Here is a 23,686-nt window from a genome sequence, read left to right as displayed (position 1 = left end):
TTATGATCATCTTAGTGATTGTTGAATTATATCACAATTGATCCTCGAATAACATCTTAGTGCAATTGTATGACTAATATGAGGAATCAGATATTGTTATAAATGGTTCGATCAAGAGATCAGTCATACTTCATTCCCATTTGAGTTTTAGAGATATGCTCTAGTAACTCTAAATCACATCTTCAAATTCCTTTCAAACTGAGAAGGTTGATAACATCTCGTAATATGTGGAGTAAGAATGCTTTCTCATTCAAGCACGTTAAGAATTGGAGTTATGATGTTTTTCGACAGTCGAGAAACGAAAGATGAACTGAATCCAATTCTGAAGCGTGTTATCATGTTGGGAATCTACACAAACTTTTGCATATTTGTTTTAGCTCGTCGGAGAATGTTTCTTGAGATAAAACTTATATGTCAAGAAGTCCGTGGGAGTCTTATTGATCTTGAAAGTTTCAAGAATCAACCAAAAATTATCTTTTTTGTTATCACTAGCACGCAACTTAAGGTTGAAACCCTATTGTGTTTATTGACACGTTCTTATTTATGTGCACTTCCCTTTAAGTCAATAATGCTTATGAGTTCCAAGTTTTTCATTTAACTGTAAAAGAAAAGCAATTTGGTCAGTAAAGGTACACTGATCAATATGGGTGAGTTGATAACAAGAACGCAAGCACTGGTGGGCTTTGAGATGCCAGAAAGCAAGAAATTAAGAATATCAAAGTTCAGTCCATAAAAGAGGCCTAATTGTTAATTTTGGTTTGTCCTAAACTTTGTCTTATGACTATAGGTTGAAAATGAAAGCTCTACATGGATAGGAACGTATGCACCTTTGAATTTAGGTGACAAAATGTTTCGCTCTAATTCATGAAAATGGTTATGAGGAAGCACTTTCGCTAGTATATTTTAAGGATCTGATAATGACACAATATGGATATTGGTTTTATTAATTGCATTATCAAATTCACAATATGATTACGACATCCCTCTTCATATTTCGAATTGTAAGGAATGACAAGGAATTTTTTAAACTTTCAGGAGATATGTTTGTCACGTCTTGAAAAGGTCTGAACACATACACTATTCAAATTAGGTGTATAAGCTTAAGAAGCTTAATTATAGGATTTACGAAGCATCACGAAATAGTAATCTACACATCCATGAGAAAGTCAATGGGTATGTAGAAGTCCAGTTGATTTATGAATACATGTCAAAGCTAGTGGGAGCATAATTGTTATGCTGGTATTGCATGTTGACAATACTATTCATAGGGAACAATGTCTCTAGTTGCAAGTTGCAAAAGTTGGGAACTGTTTCGCTATAGTAGACTTAAGATAGAGGGAACTCATACTTCGTTATGAATCTAACGGTTTACATCATATAGTTTAATAAAGCTTACTCAAAAACATATATGAATAGTGTGTTGAAATTTTTTAACATAGAATATGCTATATGGGAATATTATAGCAAGAGATTGAACAGATATCAAATCCTTATATAAGATATAATGAGTCGACTCCCATACGATTCAGATATAAAATCGATTTCATATGCTATAATATTCGCTTATTCTAATTTTTCAAATGCTCTTAGCATTGTGAGAAACAATAATAGAAGTTTAAGTGACTAAAGTTATTAAACAAACTGCCAAGAACATTCTAAGGTTTACTGAAGATTGGTTACCTATAGACAGTTGGAAGTATGGTATTGTCTTGGAAGGGCCATAGTGACACATTTTAGATTGAGATGATTCTTGGTCAGAAATGATGGTCATATGGGAATATGGAAATGATTCTGTAATGGGAGATAGGTATATGGAAATGTTTCCATAATAAGAGTTGGTTATAAAATCTATATCTAATTTTGAAACTTCACTTTACAACCATGGAATTGTTTCATTAGCAAGTTCCAGTGGAACATTCTATAACATCGAACGCTCAATTTCTACGACTCTAGTGCCTTGACATCTCAGAAGGACAATGCATGTAAAGATGAAATTCCACTACATCTTTGATAGTGATGAGAATTTGGAATTTTGAAATGAGCATCATTGGAGTAATGTACAGTCGATCTGTTCACAAAGGAAGGACCATATAGAGACATAGTATGCATGTTTAGAATATGGCATGAATGGTGTTACTTAATTCAAGTTGTTAGTTGATTACATGTAACACTCTACAATGAATAAATTTGTAATTGTTATGGTGATTAAATAATAGAGATTTATTTATATTGAAAGGGTTTGGTATAATGGTCAATTATTTTATTATTGTGTTTCACTTTGCATGTTTACTTCCTGAATAATTTTATTATTTGAAATCCCACAGTCGATCATACTTTTGGAAGTAAGTAATGAATTGAGATTGTCATGAATTGTTTGTATATTGTCTATAGAGATTAGACATTGCATAGGGATTGATGCAATATTCATGAGTACTTAGAAAATGAGATTTTGAGTATTGGATAAACCCACGATTAGAGATTACTATTGGATTAAGGTGTCTAAGCCAATAACTAAATTGGTATATCGCAAAGTCTTTTTTAGGTTGCCCTCAAAACTAGTAATTGACTAGAATGACTTTTGGAGAGAGAGGTGGATTTATTGATTTATTATATGATTAATAAATAGCAATAAATAATTTGTTACTATATTATGAGATTAATATATTAATTAGAAACAATATTATTTAATTAATAATTAATCATAAGTTAATTGAAATTAATTTTAGGAGTAATTAGATAAATTAAAAGTATAGAGACTTAAGCTGTAATGGTTCAATAGTTGAACAAGAGAGGTTCCAGAACCTTCCACAGGTCATAGACGGTTTTTGGGAGTTTTTAAGGGTTTTAGATTAATCCTTAAAGATAATTAAGGAGTTAGATAATTACCAAATTTGAAATAATAATATTATATTTAAATTAGGGTTTCCAAGGCTCATTGTATCAACTATCAATAGAGAAAACATAGATCCAAATAGGTTAACATGTGAACTTAACGGTTAAGTTATTTCGCCTCATGATTTGAGTTATAACCTATAAAATCTATCAGTGGTATCAAAGCCATAGTTTTGTATTTGATTGTGCATAGTAATGAATAGGTCAAAATTAAGGTTTATAGAAATTAAACCGTAAAGGTCTTGAATTTTTGACTTGTCTAGGATTTCTTGAAACCCTAGCCTCCTATCCCTATTTTCGAAAACACGAGAGTTCCTTTAGGGTTTATCTTGTTTCCTTAATTATTATTTTAAATGCCTTAAAATTTGAATAATTAAAACCTGATAAACCCAACCCTAATTTTCGAAAATTAGAAGGGTTTGGATCATGATTAAATTTGAATTATTTTATTAATTGTTTGATAGAAAATAATTATTTAATCCCTAAATGATTTAAATTAAATTAGTTAATTGTTTAATTAAAAGATAAAGATTAAATTATATTTGGTTTAAATTTTAATTGACAAAAAGTTAATTTAGATACTTAATATTTAAACCTCGTATTTTGAAAAGTGTAACATACACCTTATACGATATGTGATTAAATGTTTAATATATTATATGTATAAGAAAGTTCAGTCAACCAATACTAGACCTCATTCACGAAGCCATGTTATAAGGAGGGTATAAGAAAACAACTTATAAAATGGGTGTTCAATGGGTGTCCACTCTTACCCACCGCTCCCTTGCGTAGTGAAGGGTCATTAGTCGAACGGGTTGATAGGACATAACCTCTCAAAAGTATGATGCTATTAATGCACTAGAACCTTTTATATATAAATCCCGACTGTAGTTACTTTAGGAAAATGTGAAAACTATGCGAACCCATGAAAACGCACATCATTCTTTATAAGTCATTACTAGAACATATATGGCTAACCGGAACACTAATTTGAGACGATATAGTTGATATGATGGCATACCTCGAAAATTATCATTGTTAATGGAGCATGTGTGGTTAACCACCACATTAATTAGAGATGATAAATGACATCGAGGTTGTCAAGCGTGTTTGCGTTGGGTTTTATGTACCCTAGCATCCCTATGGTTCACATACAAACCTAATGCTTTTGATCTAAGTTTTCTCTAGTTATACATGCAACAAAAATCCAAAGCACGAGAGCTATAACTAGCATACAACTTGATACTTGAAACATAAAAAACAGTGAGAAGAATACCTCTTAGTTGTAGCATGTAGAATTTGTCCTTTCAAGAGTTTAGCACCTCAAGTGTGATGCCTCAAATGGTTCACAAAACACCAAGAGCAAGAGGAGGACAAACGAGAGAGAGGCTATTAACCACCAAAAACGGCTAGCATCTTCTTAGAATGCACAAATGCCCATTTTAGGGTTGTAGGGGTTACACTTATAGTATAGAATTCCAAGAGTTTCAACTTGTAAACCCTAATCCACTTCCTTGTGCCTTGAATCCAATAATCCATATGATAAGCCCTTTGGACTAAATCTTCATGGACTCCACAAAGATTTAGTCCACATAATCAACATGGATCATTAGCTCAAACTATAAGTATCACTTATTTACTTAATCAGTCCCCGTTAATTTAATTAGTATCTTTTGATCACTAAATTAATTCCAAATTAATTCTTGATCAATACTAATTAACTAATATGATTTCTTAACTAATATATTATACTTATAATATAGTAATAAATCACAAATAACCTCTTTCTCAAATATCATTCCTATCAAATTACTTTGGTGAATGCAACCCAAAATGGACCATGCTACTCTCGGATCAAGTACATATCAATTATAGTTATAGGCTTAGACACCTAATCCAACAGTCTTCTACTTGGATAAGTCTAATAACTATAACTGCAAGTACGACTTGAAAAACTGACTAGCAATCGTAGCTCTCTAAAGCCGTTGTCGAACTCTGTTGCGTCTATTAGATAAGGGATCATATATTCCTCCATTCTAGATACCGTATGTACATGAGACATGGATTATAATCATTCTTTCTGTCCATGTTGTGTTTCCCGATTTCCGATTTAGGACGAACGACTAATTGAACAAATCAAATCAGTCCAGGCTTGGCCAAGCGCTTATGGTGTCATCACTAAATCATCAGGGGCCCACAGATATCGCTTTTATCCCTCTTAGGGTAAAAGGAACGGATAAACTTCGACTCATATGCTTGATCTATCTACTCATCAAATCACACACAACAATATGTTTTATAACACCAAGTTACTGGTGCGTTTACATATCATCAATGTGCAACCGACTTGTAAACTGCAACTATATGTTTCCGTTTCAAGAATATAAGATATTATCGTCTCACAATCACTCGTGACGAAATACATGAAGTGATTCAGATGAGTGTGGGTTAATCCAATACTCAAATCTTATTACAGGAGTACTCATGAACACTGCAACAAACTTGTGCTATGTCTAAAACCTTAGACAATCTACAGTCGGATTCATGACAGTCTTACCTCAATACCTACTTCCAAAGTATGATCGACTGTGGATAGTTAGAATAATCTTATTATTCGGGAAGTGAAAACATGCAAAGTTAAACACAAGAAAATATGAATTCAATATGGTCTCAAAACTTTTGAATATAAATAAAACACATTTTATTTAATAACCACATTGATTACACATTATTCGTTGTATAATGTTTCGATTAATCAACTTAATACTTGAATTAAAACAATAGTTATCTCATGCTCCAAGCATGCACACTATGTTTACCTATGGTCCTTCTTTGTGAAATAGATCAATAAAAGACATTTCCAATGAAACTCATTTCACAATTCCAAATCTTTTTCACAAGTGTTAGATTCTAATCATGTAATGATTCCTTTTGTAATGTCGAGGTACCAAAGTCACCGAGACTTTGCCAACGATATTACAAAATTTTCCACTGGAGATTGATAACAAAACAATTCCAAGGAAGCGAAGTTTCAAATTCAAAGTACATTCATTTGAACATCCTTCTTGCATAAAGGTTTCTAACCTACACATAGATTCTTAATATCCAACTCCCATTAGGAAAACATTTCCATATTTTCCATATGACAATGCATTATTAATAGAATTCTGTCTATCCATAATAATGTCAAGATGGTTCATCCATTACTATACTTCCAACTGTCCTTAACCAACCAATACTTAGCGAACCATAAATTGTCCTTGACAGTTGTTTAACCACTTTAGTCATATCCGGTTCTAGTCCTTTTTCCCTCTTAATGTCCTAGGCATTTGGAAAATTAGAACACGTGAATATTATAGCATATGCAATCGATCCTATATCCGAAGCATACTTGACCAGTCTTTTGCTATAATATTTCCATATATAGAATTTCCAATGTTGAAATATTTCAACATGGTATTCATATATATCCACGACTAAGTTTGATTAATACTTCAATCTAAACTTTTAGATTCGAAATAAAGTATAAGTATCCTCTCCCTTACTATAGGGAAACAATTTTTCAACCTTTGCGACTTTGCAAATTAGAACTTTGTTTCCTATAAATAGTATTGCTAACTCGCAACACTTACCATAATAATTATGCTCCCACTAGCATAACAATTATTTTGTTACTAGCATAACTTTTATGCTCCCACTAGCTTTGACATGTATCCAAAATCAGTTGGACTTCTAGAAATCAATATTTTATTGACTTTCTTACCAACGTTCAAATTTCTGATATGAGATGCTTCGATAAGCCTTTATCTAAGCTCATACACCTTTTATTAGAAAGCCCGTATGCGTGTCTAAACTATTTCAGAACTCACAGCAATAAGTTTCTAATGTTCAAACTATTTGCCATTTCTCACAATTCGAACTATGAAGAGGTATGCCGTAATCATAATCGAATTTGAGAACGCAATTTATACAACTGCTATCTCCTTAAAATCTACTTAGTGAAAGCGTCTCCTCACAATCATTTTCATGAATTAGAGTGAAACCTTATGAAACATAGATTTTATGGTGTATGTGTTCCTATCCATGTGAATCTATCATTCCCAACCATTATCATAAGATAAGGTCTCCGACAAACTCAACCTCATATAGACTAAATTTGTTTAATCTGAATTTCTTGCCACATGGTAGCACAAGGGCCTACCATGTCTTCCAAGTTGTTAAGAAGCTCACCTATACAGATCAATGTACTTTCCATTGATCAAGGTGCTTTTCCTTATGCATTCAATTGAGAATTCATAGAACTCACATGCATAGTCAACTTTTATCTGGAATGGGCACAGAAACAAGAATATGTCAACACGATAGGTTACAAACCTCAAGTCATGAGCTAGTGATAAACAATAGGTTTATTCTTGATTAGTTCCTGAAAATTTTCAAGATCTTTAAGACTCCCACTGACTTCTTGACATATAAGATTCTCTTGTCAAGAAACACTCCTTGACAAACAAATATTCAAGAGTTAGTGCTGATTCTTATCAAGGAAAATACACTTCATATAATTGGCCTTATTTGGTCTTTGTATTAAAGACATCACAACTACCAATTCTAAATGTGTTATAGACCTACTTAAGATATGTCACTCAAGGAACAATCTTGGAGTATGACTCTAAGACTTGATTTTGGAACGAAGTATGACTCATCCTTTTGATTTTAACCATTTTAAGAATTCACGATACCTCTCCTTAGTCATAGAAATGCACTAACGTATCCTTAGAGGATCAATTGAGACATGGTTCCATAATCATAAGGATGATCATAAAACATGATACTAAAGTACTCTCCTTTCCTTTCAGATTGGACAAACTTTTATCTTTCTGCCTAATTGATTCTTCTTATTCGTTCTGATATACATTGAAACTTTTTCAATGATTCAGAATTATACTTAATCTTGTAAGCATAATCATATTCACTAAACTTTTAGTAAATCATGACGAATAGTCTTATTGTTCTTTTTGGTGGACCTGACCAGTGCACAACCAAGTGTACCCGATCCCCTAGTCCTTCACTTGACTCACATATACATGTGAACAAGGAATTAGTCTTAATTTCCCAAAGACGAAGGTTCTCATTCATCATAAAATACAAGTTGCATGATTCCAAGTTTCTGTCCAATTGAAACTTGGTGATGAGAATCTTTTTGTATTTGGTAAATTTAGACACTACCAAACACAAAAGAATCAAATCCATATTACCAAAAATAGATACATACAAACATCAATTTTCATAAATGCCATTGTGAGGAAATATAAGATAAAATCAAAATTTTCTTTATTTATAAAATTGCAGAAAAAGTTGTCCTTACAATGCACTTACTAATGAAAACTATGTTACTACATATTTCTAATCAATCTATCATAACTCCTAAGTAGCAGCTCAAAAATCCGATCATCGAACCATGCGATAGAAATCCATCTCTTTGCGATCAGACTCAGCTTACTCTTCCTTTAATCTTCCTTTTTCTTCTTTGATCCTACAAAACATCAAAATGCAATCTTATCACATCATGTATTAAGAATCTACAAATAGGAACTTAATAGAGTTAGATAGTGGACTTACCTGAAGCGAAGTTATACACTTTGACTTTACCATCCTTATGATCCTTCAGGTTGATAAGGCAGCTTCGCAACCACTATCCCTTCTCTTGGCAATAGAAGTAAACATATTCTTTTGGAATGGTACACGTGACAATCTCAGACTTAGCCTTTCCCATTCCCTTGGGAAGAGAAATCTTTTCTGGACTTCTAGTGTTTCCATTGTCAATGTCCACGGAAGTTTGGGAAGTAGATCTTCCAATCAAATTTGCATTACCAGTGCACCAAATCATTTCCGATTCAGCAACAATTAGCAAATAGGTAAGATCGATAAGGGTCACGTTGTGGTCTGTCATATAGCAATCTTTAACAAACTCACTATATGACTTAGGAAGTGATTGAAGAACCAAGTCAACAGCCAACTTCCTCGAGACAACGACACCTAACATTCCCAGCTTGTTAATGTGTGACTTCATCTCCAAGACATGTGCACACACAGGGTTTGAGTGACCTTGAACTTATCAAGTCGACGAACATGTGATTCAGGGAGAATAATTGGAGGAGGTGGAGGAAGAGAAGTTCCACTACACCATGAAGAAGGGATTAATCTTTCACTTCGATCGTCTTGTGGAAAATCATATTTATAAGGAAAGCCTTTTCCAAAAGGATAAGGTAGACAATTGTTTTCGGAACTAGACATCTACAAGGGATAAATTCAAGTTTTAATTGATTTAAGTACTTAATATAACACCCAAATGAAATATTAAGGCTAGGACCCAACACAATATTCTACAATTCGGAAGAGGGATGTCATAATCCAATTACAAAATATTTGAAGGTAGGTAAATGACGATTTACCAATTTCCACCATGAAAAACGAAAATGAATATTAGGTTTTAAATGAATTGAAATTCCTAGATTCTTTTGCGATTCATTGAAATTTTCAATGGCATGTTTAATCTTGATTATGCCCTTCAAGTTTGTGATTGGGATACCGAGGATCACAAAAAAGGTGTGAATAACCGTGAAAATTATCTTGGTACTCTCAATGTCATTAATCACCTAATCAATGTGCTGGTTAGTGTGTCGGTTAACCCATTTCCATCCTTCATTAGTCCACATTAGTGTGCCGGTTAACCACACACGCTCCATTAACTGCCCAGTAAGGTGCAATGTGCAATTTCATGGGTTAGCATCAAATTCACATTTTTCCTAAAGTAACTAAGATTGGGAATTTATAAAGTGTTTAGTTACTTTATATTTCATTATATTGTTAATGAGGATTTAAGTGTCCTATCAAACCCGTTCGGCTAACGGCCCTCCACTGGTCAAGGGTGCGGTGGGTAAGAGTGGATACCCAATGGCGGTCATTTTATAGGCCGCTTCCTTAAACACCCCTTATAGACCAGCTTCGTGAATGAGGCATACTAACGGTAAGACTGACTTTTAACTTATCATATATAATATATTAAACTTTTAATTTTATATTGTATAAGGGTGTATTTTAAACTTTTAAAATACTTTGTGGTTTAATCTATTAATTAAACTATACTCTTAATTTAATTAAACTTAAGCCATGTGATTATATATTTATTCATCTTCTCTTTTCATTAAACATTTAATTAATTTAATGAAATCCATAAATATGTAATTTGAATTATTCAAAACATCACGATGCTAAATATAAAAAATTCAAAATTAAAACTATTTAATTAATTTTTAACTTATGAACCTAAGAGTTGCATTTTTTGAAACCTTTCAATTACAACAGTTACTGTTTTCATGAATGAGACTTTTCATATTCCATAATTTGAGAGCAAGTTATGAAACTCTTGAAAACTTTTGGCTTCCATAACTTATGGACTTAATTTTGTAACTCCTTAAAAACTTTTGAGTTCCAAAACTTGATGAAAAGTTTTGTAACCTCTTAAAACATTTAGATCAAATTTAAAACAAATAAAAATAAACATATATTCTTTATCTTTTACCAATTTGACCTCTTGCAACTCTTATAGCAAAATAATTCAAATTTTACAAATAACTAGTTTTTCACAAAATCATGTAATTATCTTAAAATTTGGCAATCATCATGTTATTGGATGGGGATAATCATTACCATATCAACAAAATCAAATTTTATGAACCAAAACAGTTTTATGGTAATGATCCTAATCCAAAACAGGCCAAAAACTCAAAAATTCTGCCAACAGACTGCCAAACTCGTCGAGTCAGCTTATGGACTCGTCGAGTTGATCATGAACTCGTCGTGTTCCATAGTGGACTCGTCGAGTTCATGCTGGCAGAAAGCATCTATATAACATAAAACTACCCGTGGCTCTGATACCACTATTGGGTTTTATGTACTCTAGCATCCCTATGCTGCACATATAACCCTAATGCTTTGGATCTAAGTTTTCTCTAGTTATACATGAAACAAAAATTATCCAAAGCATGAAACCTATAACTAGCATACAACTTGATACTTGAAACATAAAAAACTGTTAGAAGAATACCACTTAGTTGTAGCATTTAGAATTTGGCCTTTCAAGAGCTTAGCACCTCAAGTGTGATGCCTCAAATGGTTCACAAAAAACCAAGAGCAAGAGGAGGACAAATGAGACAGAGGCTATTAACCACCAAAAACGGCTTGCATCTTCTTAGAATGCACAAGTGCCCATTCTAGGGTTTTAGGGGTTACACTTATAGTGTAGAATTCCAAGAGTTTCAACTTGTAAACTCTAATCCACTTCCTTGGGCCTTTAATCCAATAATCCATATGATAAGCCCTTTGGACTAAATCTTCATGGACTCCACAAAGATTTAGTCCACATAATCAACATGGATCATTAGCTCAAACTATAAGTATCACTGATTTACTTAATCAGTCCCCGTTAATTTAATTAGTCTCTTTTTATCACTAAATTAATTCCAAATTAATTCTTGATCAATACTAATTAAATAATATGATTTCTTAACTAATATATTATACTTATAATATATTAATAAATCACAAATAACCTTTTTCTCAAATATCCTTCCTATAAAATTGCTTCGGTGAATGCAACCCAAAATAGACCATGCTACTCTCGGGTCAAGTACATACCAATTATAGTTATGGGCTTAGATACCTAATCCAACAGTTTGCATGGTTATTCATATCTTGTTTGTGATCCTTAGTATCCCAGTCAAAAATAGAAAAACATAATCTGAAATTAAACATGGCATTGATAAGATTCAATGAATCTTAAAAGATCAATGAATTTTATAGATTGAAATTGGTGAATTGTTTTACCTATATTCGTAAATTCACAATAAGACTACAAATCCCTCTTCTTGATTGTGAATTGTATTTTGGATCCTATCCTTGAATATTTATTTTGGTTTAAAGTATGAAGGATTTATGTCAACTAACTAAAACTATCTCTCTTGTATAGATGTCTACTCCTGGAGATGCTACTGCTGCTTAATCTTCCACCAACAGCTCAAACTTCACTCTTCTATCGATCCTATTCAAGGAGAAATTACCTGGTCCAAACTACATGGATTGGATGTGAAATCTCAAAATGACTCTTCAATACAAGAGCAAAGAATATGTACTTGATAAAACTCTTCTCGAAATAGATGAGTCAACTGCTACTCTACAGGAACATGTCGCCTACAAACAACACTATGACGACGCAACAAAGGTCGCTTGCATAATGGTTGCAAGCATCGTACCTCAGTTACAAAAGTTCTATGAGGACTATTGGTCATATGATATGTGATTAGATCTTGCTGAAAAGTTTCATAAGAAAGCACATCAAGAGAGGCATGAGGTCGTCAAAGCGTTAATGGCATGAAAGTTGAAGGATGGAGAATCTGTCTACAATCATGTGCAGAGGATGTAGAGATATGTGGAAAACTTGTAAAAGCTCAATGTGTCTTTTTACATGGAGTTGGCCACAGACATGGTCCTAAACTCCTTTCCTACCAGTTATGATCAGTTTATCTTAACTTATCATTTGAACAACACAGAGACCAGATTGGCCCAACTCCACAACTTGTTGCAGACCACTGAATCAGGGATGATGAAAAATCAGGTCCCTTCTGCAACAAGTGTTCCTGTCCTTGCCACATTGTGAAAAACAGAGGAAAGAAAATCCTCAACCGAACTGGAAGGGAAAGGCCCATGCTAGAGCGTTTGGAAGTGGGTCCAAGTCAAAACCCACTTCTGATATTCCTGCTGTTTGTGAACCCAAAGAGGCCACTTGTTACTATTGCAATGAAAAGAGAATTGGAAAAGAAGTTACCCCAAATACTTTCAGGATATCAAGGATGACAAGGTTAAGCTATCGTCGATAGATATGTACAGTATTCAAGTCCGTAACGAACAACGTACTCATTCTTGGGTCGTTGATACAGGATGTGGTTTCCAAATTTCTTCTGATTTGCAGGGGCTAAGAGAAGCGAGGAGGTGGAGCATGGAAGAATAAATATTATCATGGGGAATAGGCGATCTTCACTTGTTACCAATATTGGAACTTATGGTCTTGTACTTGGTGGTGATGCTAGAACAGATTTGATTAATTGTTGTTATTCATCAGAAATGACACAATACATTATTTCCTTTCAAGCATTGTTCAGTCAAGGTTTTCGATATTCATTTGATGATGTGAATGGTTCGATTTTAGCTTATAAAAATGATGTTTTTACGTTTAAATCTTTACCTTGTAATGGTGTGTATGAAACTATGATTTGTGTTTAGAAATTAGGCAATATTGTATTTCATATTGATTCGTCTAATGGTGTAGAAAAAACGTGCTTGTGGCATTGCGTCTTGGCCACATCAACAAGAAACGGATCGCCTAAATCCAAAAGGATGGAGTTTTGGAATCATTTGACTTAAGGACAAATGATGAAGGCGAATCTTGTCATTTGGGTAAGATGAAAAAATCACCATTTACTAGAACATGTGAAAGAGGTGAAGGGTTGTTGGATCTTATCCATACTAATGTATGTGGACCTTTCAGATTTTCTACAAGGGATTCAAATCGATACTACGTGACGTTTACAAATGATTATAGTAGATATGGATATATTTACTTAATCAAACCTAAATTAGAAAGATAAAGATGATCTGATCTGATAGAGGCGGAGAGTATCTCATTATTGAGTTCCATGACTACCTCAAGGAATGTGGAATAGTTTCACAATTGACTCCTCCTAGGACACCACAACTTAATGGTGTGGTTGAGAGGAGAAATCAAACCTTCTTAGACATGGTTCATTCCATGATGAGTCGAGCTTCACTTCCTATTTCTTTCTGGGGATATACCTTAAAGAAAGCTGCCCATATAGTAAATCTTGTACTTACTAAGATGCTTGCAAAAAAACCTCATGAGATGTGGACATGGAAAATTCTCTTGTTGGCACATGTGAAGGTTTTGGTTTGTGAGGCTCTCGTGAGACGAGAAACTCATGAAAAACTAGAACCCAGAGGCGAGACGTTTATTTTCATTGGCTACCCACAAAAGTCTTTTGGATACTTGTTCTACAGACCTAATGAAAACATGGTCTTTTTAGCTCGAAGGGGAGTCTTTTGCGAGGGAGAGATTATTTTCAAAGAAGACAGTGGGAGTGCAGTTGACCTTGAATAGATTCAGGAGTCAACCAACGAAAGAACCTTAGAATACACTGACTCTCAACCAGAGGATGTGACTCCTATTGATCCCATTGACAATTCATTACCTCTTCGTCGATACAGAAGGGTTAGCATGCCACCTTCATTCTATGGTTTCTATATAACATTATATGGTGACACGTTTATCAGTTATGGTACATTGGTAAATTTAGATGAGCCAACTAACTACAAGGAATAGATGGCGAGCCCTCAGGTTGCCAAGAGGAAAGAGGCAATGGATAGCGATATCGAGTCTATGTATGATAACCAAGTTTGGAATTTGGTTGATCATGTACCAGGTCGAAAGAAATTTGGGTGCAAATACATCTTCAAGAAGAATATCGACATGGATGGAAAGGTGTACACATTCAAGGCACGACTGGTTGCGAATTGCTTAACTCAAACCCAAGGGATTGTATATGATGAGACATTATCACTAGTGGCTAAGATAAAGTCTATCCGGATTATGCTAGCAATAGAAACGTTTCATGATTATGAAATAAGGAAAATGGATGTTAAAGTCGCTTTCCAACATGGGAAGTTTATTAAGGATGTTTACATATGTCATCCAGAGGGTTTTGTACATGCTAGGTTTCCTGACAGAGTGTGTAAGCTTGAGGAATCAATTTATGGATTGAAATAAGCATCCTGCAGTTGGAATCCTTTCTTCCATGAGAAAGTCAGAGAGTTTGGTTTATTTAGGAGTGAGGATGAGTCTTGTGTGTATGTCAAGGCTAGTGGGAGTATACTGACTTTCATAGTATTTTATTTTGATGACATACTCCTTATGGGAAATGACATTCCGACCTTGCAAGAAGTGAAATATTGGCTTGGAAAGTGTTTCGACATGAAGGACCTAGGGGAGCAGTCTATATTCTTGGAATACGATATTTGAGGGATAAAAAGAAACGAATTCTTCGCCATAGTCTGAGTACATAATTGGATAAAATACTAAAATGTTTTAGTATGGAGAATTCCAAGAAAGGGATTTATCCATCCATCATACTGTTAAGTTGAGTAAGACTCAGAGCCCCAATACTTATGAAGAAATAGCCGACGTGAGTCGGGTCCCATATGCTTCGGTTGTGGGTTCGATCATGTATGTTACGACATGTACTCGCCCTGATGTGTCTTATAGTTTGAGCATGGTTAGTCGATTTCATGGAAAACCTAGTAGAGCTCATTGGATTGCAATTAAGAATATTCTTAAGTATCTACGGAGGACAAAGGACATGGTTCTTGTCCTTGGTGGCAGTGATACATTAAGAGTAAGTGGATACAGTGACGCCAATTTTCAGACAGATCGAGACGACTTCTGTTCTCAATCGGGCTGAGTGTTTGTTTTAAATGATGGAGAAGTGACTTGGAAAAGTTCCAAGCAAGATATGGTGGTTGATTCTACTTGTAAATCAGAGTACATCGCAACAAGTGAGGCGTCGAAGGAGGCAGATTGGTTGAAGAACTTCATCGGCGATCTCATAGTAGTCTCGACCATTCAAGAGCCATTAGAACTTTTCTGTGATAATGAAGGGGCATTTGCTTTGAAAAAAGAACCAAAGGATCATGGTAGATCTAAGCATATTGACAGAAGGGTCCATTATATCATACATAGGGTTGAATAATTTATCTCTTGGTGAAGTGAGTATCATCAGAAGACAATCAGCACATCCTTTCACGAAACCTCTGAGTAGGGTTAAACACAACCAGCATGCTAGCAACATTGGCTTAAGAGACGATATTAGTTTTAGTAGTTAGTTGATAGTTTGAAAATTTATAATAGAATAAATGTAATTGTTTTTGGGTGATTGAATAATGGAGAATTATTTACGAATATGGTTACTGCCTTTTTCAATTGTTTATTCTTGTGTTTCATTTTACATGTTTTACTTCCTGAATGATTTGATTGTTCAGAATTCATGAGTACTTGGAAAATGGAGATTTTGAGTATTGGATAAAACCATACTCAGAGAATTAGTTCATGGACTATATCACAAGTAATTCTGAGATGATAATATCTTTTATTCTTTAAACAAAGATATATAAGTTGTGATTTACAAGTTAGTTGTACATTGGTACTGCGAAAACACATCAGTAACATGATTTTATAAAACGTAGTGTCATGTTTGATTTGGTGAGTAAAAGATACAAGTTATAAGTCGAAGTTTATTCGTTCCTTTTCCCTAACAGGAAAAGCGATATCTTTGGGCCCCTCAGTGATTTCGTTTTGACATTATAGTGCTGGCCCAACCATGCTTGAATTGATTTGTTCAATTAGTAGTCTAATGACATCATCACAAATAAGGAAATCGGGGAACCGAATTTTGGACAATGAGATTGATTGTAATCCATGCTCATGTCCATACAATGTCTTGAAGATGAAGGAATATTTGATCACTTATCTTAGGGCCAATGCCTAATTGGATCAGAGTTTAGCAGTTGCTTCGGAAAGCACACTTTGATATTTAATTTAGAAGTTATACTTGTAATTGTAGTTCCAACCTTATCCAAGTGGGAGATTGTTGGATTAAGGTGTCTAAACCAATAACTAAATTGGTATATACTTGAATTAAAAGCATAGTCCTTTTTGGGTTGCCCTCAAAACTAGTAATTGACTAGAATGACTTTTGGAGAGAGAGACTGATTTATTGATTTATTATATGATTAATAAATAGCAATACATAATTTTTTAATATATTATGAGATTAATATATTAATTAGAAATAGTATTATTTAGTTAATAAATAATTTGAAATTATTTGGAATTAATTTTAGGATTAATTGGATTAATTAAAAGTGTATAGCTTAAGATGTAATGGTTCAATAGTTGAACAAGAGAGGTTCCAGAACCTTCCATGGGTCATGGATGGTTTTTCGGAGTTTTTTAAGGGTTTTAGATTAATCCTTCAAGATAATTATGAAGTTGGAGAATTACTAAATTTGAAATAATAGTATTATATTCAAATTCGGGTTTCCAAGGCTCTTTGTATCAACTAAACATAGATCCCCTTGGGTCCTTATTTTCATCCACCACTTATACCAAAGGAATAGACGAAAATCCTACTCCCTCTCCTCTCTCCTCAAGTGTTCTAATTTTTTAGGGTTTGGGTACAAACCATTAGAGGCATTGGATTTTTGGTGCTTGCTTTCCAAGACATTTGAAGAAAGGAATTGACTTGATTATTTGATATAATAATCATAAGGTATATAAAACATAATTCCTTGTAATTTTTTATTGCTGTTAGAATTCCTTAGGTAATTGATGTTCATAGATTATAGCTATCAATAGAGAAAACTTAGATCCAAATAGGTGCATGTGAGCTTAAGGGTTAAGGTCTGTCGCCTCATGCATTGAATTATAACATATAAAACCAATCAATTACTTCATGGATTCTGTCCCGAGTAATTATAAGACGATAATATATACTATTCTTAAAGTAGAGATATATAGCACATAGTTTGTGAATCAGTTGTGCATTGGGTTGCCCAAACGCATCTCGTAACAGAATGTTATAAAGGGTAATTTGAGGTATGATTTGGTGAGTAAAAGATATGACTATATAGTCAATGTAATTCGTTCCTTTTTGCCTGAATAAAGAAAGCGATATCTTTTGGGCTCCTCGATGATTTGATGTTGACATTCATGTGCAAGGCCTTGCCCAAACTAAATTGATGTGTTCAGTTAATAGTCTGAATCCAGTCATCATAAATAGGAAATCGTGAAACAAAATCTTGGACTATGAGATTGATTTGAATCCATAACTCGTGTCCATATGATATCTTGTAAAATGAAAGAGTAGCTGATCACTTATCTTTGGGTTGACGTTTGCTTTGAATCAGAGTTCGGCAGTGGCTTTGGAAAGCACTCTTTGTTGTTTGGTTATATTTGCATTTGTATTTATTGACTTATCCAATTGGGAGACTGTGGGATTAAGATGTTTAAGTTCATAACTAAATTGGTATAAACGCGCAAATAGAAGCAAAGTCCTTTTTGGGTTGCCCTTATAACTAGAAATAGCTAGAAATGATATTAGGAGATAGAGAAACACACAGAGAGAGAGAGAGAGAGGGAGAGAGAGAGAGAAATGATTTGTTAATATATTATGTGATTAATATATTAATTGGAAATAGATAATTGATCTGTTAAATTTTTATATGATTAATAAATTAACAGGAGATCAATAGTTAATCAATTGATTTATTAACTTATAAATTAATGAGAATTCAATAAGAATTAATTAATTGTTAATCCGAATTAATCTGAAATTAATTTGGGATTAACTGGAATTAATTAAAGGTACAAGGGCTGAACTGTAATTGTTCAATAGTTCAACAAAAGAAGCAATTCTAGAACCATCCATGGTATGGACGGTTTTGGCTTAATTCATAGGGGTTCTGGAAGCCTCATGGATGTAGATAAGGAAAGAATTTTAGTTTAGATTAAATCTATTATTTAGTTAATTCAACTATGGATTTGCCTGCAAATTACCTTAACTATAAATAGGACTCTAAGATTTATAGATTTTGTTCATACCTTTACCTACAAAGTTAGGAATGAAATTTCTATCCATCTCCTCTCCTTCTTCTTCATTTTAAGGTTTCTAGGGTTTTAGGTGTGAGCCATTAGCGGCATCATACTTTTGATGCTTGGTTTCTATAGAAATAAAGGAAATTATCAAAGATTTATTTTCGATAATAAATCTAAAGGTATGTAAACACTAACTCATGAATGGCGATTTCCATAGAGTTCCTTTAGGGTTCTTGAAGTTCATAATACGTTACTATCAATTATAGAAAACATAGATCCTTTATAGGTTGCATATGAACATAAGTATTAAGATTTTCCGCTTTAAATGTTGTTGATAATCTATAAAAACCCAGTAAATATTTCGTGTCTCTCACTACAACATTAATCCCCTGTGCCGATATCAGTTTCTGACCCTATACAGACGACAAGTCGTTGGCATAGGGTGTACCGACAACTTGTCGTCGACACTGAGTAGTCAGCATAGGCATGTCGAGATAGGCCAAAAACGCCATTGGCTTAGGTGTCATCATGGTAGGTACATATAAAATATATTATATATGTACTTGTAACTCGAGATATAATCTATCTTTGTACTTGGTAGGAACACGTCGCCAAGTATGATAATGCAAGGGTACCTCTGATCCCACCAGATTTGAGATCAATCTGACAAACAATTGTCCGTTGTCCCCCACAAATCGATATGTCCGCCCGGAGGTATCAAGTCTCACGACCAAAGGATTACGACCGTTATCTTCATACTCATCGTACAAATTTAAGTTTCTCCCTTTGCCACGTACATTCACATTCATCACTTTTACTAGATTTACATATAAAATTAGAAATTCAGAAATTTATAACTTTAAAAATATATACAATACTTAAGAATTTCATGTTACTTACAAGATTGGAAAGCCGATGGTGCATCGTGTGCGACCCAGTGTGGAGGTCTATCCCCACCGTTTCCTTCATGTCCCCTCGTGACTTCTTCTATCTGTTTAACAAATATTATAAACATTCAAATATATAATAAAGCTACTTATAAATAAGCAAAATTTGAAAATTTATCAAATATTATAAGAAATCAGGATATATAATAACTGTAACATACCGTCAATCAGAATAACGACGATCTTGTCCTAAAGGAGAAGAAGCATCACTAGAACAATATACATGTACAACATCATCATCACTGTCATAGTTTTTGTTATTTATTTTTTCATATGAAGAGTACGTATCACAACCACCATCGTCATCGTTAATGAAATTATAATCGTTTATAGTATGAGCAACATTCCGCCTAGCAACCACACTTGATTCACCACCTTCACATAAAGTCGTCTACAAAGGTAAGGTGCCTAAGCCGACAACCAATGTTAAATCAGTTGATTGAGTGTCATTCACGACATCAATCTCATTAACATTATCGATACTTGGATGATTCCAAAGTTTTCGATGATGAAACTATTCCACAATTCTCCAGTTATTGTTTTGAGTAGGATCTTGGAGATCAAACATTTGTTTAGCTTGTGCGACTAAGATGTATTGTTAATCAGATACCATGTTTTACCGATATACCATTCATGACTTGTATCGATAACAACCATATTATTTATAGTTTTTTAAATGTCCATTACATAATGACGCATTGAACCATTTACCATGAAAGAGTAAAACTGAGTTCTCATATAAAATAGAATGGTGTACCGTCTTCTCCTAATGTAACAACACCATTATTTTGAGTAGTGCGTCGGAGATAACGACTACTCATGACAAATCGAACACCATTTACAATGCACGCAATGTAAAAATATGCATGCAACGTACCATGTGTCAACGCCTTTAATTCGTCAATACAGTCTGAATGCATATCTTTTTGGAGACAATAAATCTGTAAGGAAATATAAGATTGTATGTTTAAGTAATAAATTAGTTTTACATTATAAATATATAACATATTTACCTTTTCTTTGAACCATGATGGAAATTCCATTTTGATATCACTTTCAGGCAATTCTGATTTTGAATTCACTAGATGTGGGACAAAACAATTAGAATAGTTAAAATATATTATAACACTATCGGAAATGTAGTTAATAGATAAAAAAACTTACGATTTGTAGCTTCTCATATCATTCTTATCGCAACTGTTTAGTACAAACAATGCAATGATTTTTTCGCCTCTTTATAAAGTTTTGCATTTTTTTAGCCGACATTGTTCGAAATTGTTTTGAGAACAAAAAAAATTGCCTTTTTGAAAGGTTGGGATCATCATTTCTATCAACATGGTTGAATTGAGTTTGCATACCCTCAAGATACATAGAGCAAAATGTCAAAGCTTCGTCTTCAACATAACCCTCTGCTATTGAATCTTCTGGCATGGCTTTGTTTCTGACATAATTTTTAAGTTTTTTCATATATCTTTCAAAAGGATACATCCATCTCATGTGTACAGGCCCTCCAAGAATGGCTTGTTCAGGTAAATGAAGAATAAGATGAATCATTATATCGAAAAATGCTGGAGCATATATCAACTCCAGATTGCATAAGATCTTCACCACTTTTTTTCTAGAATTTCTCATGTCGTTAAGATCCAATGACCATGCACAATTTGTTTTAAAGAATATACAAAGGTGAATGATTGTTCTTGAAAAATTTGGCAGGAGACCTGCTCGAACCCATATAGGTAGCAATCTCTGCATGAGTATGTGATGATCGTAAGACTTAAGACCAACCAAATTTGATTCAGTATCATTAACCTTCTTCCTAAAGTTCGATCCAAAACCATTAGGTAGTCTCAATCCTTTAATGAACTGACAGAAACATTGTCGATGAATTGGTTTAAAAGAGTAAGAAGCATGTAGGAGTATTTTTGTTTCTTGTTTTCTTCCTAGTTGTTGTTGTCTTTCTTCTTCTTCTTGACTTTCTCTTTTGGCCATTGATCCGGTCGAATGCTTGTATTTTTTAAGTCAATTCTTGCTTCTTTTCTGTCTTTGCTTTTATTGTTCATCAATGTAGTATTCAACACACTCTCATTCATATTTTTTGAAACATTAATAGCATCAAAATTGTGTTTTAGGTTGAGGGAAGACCAATACTCAAGCTCAAAGAAGGTCCTTCATTTTGTCAAATTCAACTCTTTCATTTTTCTTTCATCGTCTTGCTTTCTTTTTTTGACCCCCATGATTAGGATGTTTCCCTGGAATACGATCAGAGAGACGAGTTACTCGCTTTAATATATTTTCATTACTGAATCATGTAGGACACGGTCTTGTCTCAGATTGACCATCAAATAATAGAATCTCGCTCTCGCAATGGTTCATATTCAAGAATCGTCTGTGACCAACATAAGATATCTTTTTGGTCACATAAATGGAAGATGTGTCTTTGTTACAAGTAGGGAATTCTAAATAACCTTGACCACTCCATCCAGACAGACTGCCACGTGCTGATCATTGATAGTCCATAACAACATCGCGTGGATATTGAATACAGCGTTGGTTGATGCATCTCTCATTTGGACTCCTTCGGCCCACAAAATTTTCAACTCATCCACCAAAGGCCTCAAGTAAGCATCAATTTCCTTTGCGGGTGATCTAGGGCCATGAATCAGCAAAGTTAGCATGAAAGCGACACTTTCATACATATCCATGGTGGTGTATTATTGGTAGTTAATATAACTAGCTAAATACTATAAGTATTATTAAAGTTTCCAAACGGATTAAAAGCATTAACAACTAAACCTAGACAAACATTTCTAGGTTCTTTGACCAACTCTCGATATCTCTTATCAATTTCTTTCCATGACTTCCCATCTACCGGATGATACATCATACCATCCGTTGAGCGTCCAATATTATGCCAAATCATATCTTTAGATATGAATCTGGAACTAAACACTCGTCGAAGCCTTGGAGTCAAAGGAAAGTACCGCAACACTTTTTGTGGTACTCTCTTCCCCTTTGTGGTTATGTCCACCCATATACTCTCGTTACAAATCAGGCAATTCTGCATGGAATCATTCTCCTTCCAAAACAAAGCATAGTCATATTTGCAAGCATGGATGGATTGATATTCTAACCCTATCTTTACTAAATTTTTCTTAGCTTCATATTGTGTAGTTGGAATCTTTCTCTTTGGGAAAGCAACTCTTAGTTACTCTAGAAGTTGGTCAAACAAACTATCTGTCCATTTATTGACCACTTTAATATGCAACAACTTTGCTAGAAAGTTTATGGAAGACATCTCATAATCAGGGTATAACTCGGTTTTGAGCACCTCAAACAAAGCATCAAATTTTGGGTCCATGCCTCGTCCTTCCTCATATGTATTTTCTTCATTTGTATTTTGTTCCGCCATAACATCATTAATTACATCAAACATCTCATTAGTTGTTGGAGTATTTATTGGAGTCGAATTGTAGCCCAAATCCGAAATAGGATGTTTCTCACCGTGATGATGCTATATAGTATACGATTTTTGAAACCGATGGTCATGTATGTGGGCATAAACCGTACTCAACAAATGTCGATACATATTCATGCACATTATGCACGGACAACAGACTTTGTCTTCAGAGTCGACATGTTTCCCGTCAATCACCATAAAGTTTTTAAGACCTTCCAAGAATTTTGGGGACGTTCGGTTTTCACGAATCCAACTCTTATTGATCGTCATTACTATTTCCTTATTAAAAATTACATTATATACATAGTTATTGAAAGTTAACTCATATTTTGGCTATATGTGAATGTGTATTGCATGACTGTTTATTTGAGAAAAAATCAGACGGAATGGATAGAGTATTCACAAGTATATAAAGAAATATATACCTGGGAAGTAAAAATCGGACGAAATTGATAGATTATTCACAAGGGTAGGCTTCTAAACCGAATTTTTGAATACTTTATCTCATATGTGAATGTGTATTGCATTAATGTTTGTTTGAGAAACAATCGACAACATTTCCCCTTAGCTCCCAAGTATATAAAGACATATATACCCGAGGAGCAAAGAGAAAAT

Source organism: Lactuca virosa, chromosome 3, assembly GCF_052849685.1.
Source record: "Lactuca virosa cultivar CGN04683 chromosome 3, Lactuca_virosa_CGN04683_v6, whole genome shotgun sequence".
In the NCBI taxonomy this organism is placed as follows: domain Eukaryota; kingdom Viridiplantae; phylum Streptophyta; class Magnoliopsida; order Asterales; family Asteraceae; genus Lactuca; species Lactuca virosa.
The sequence above is the reverse complement of the archived record's forward strand: the minus strand, read 5'-3'. Positions refer to the sequence as shown.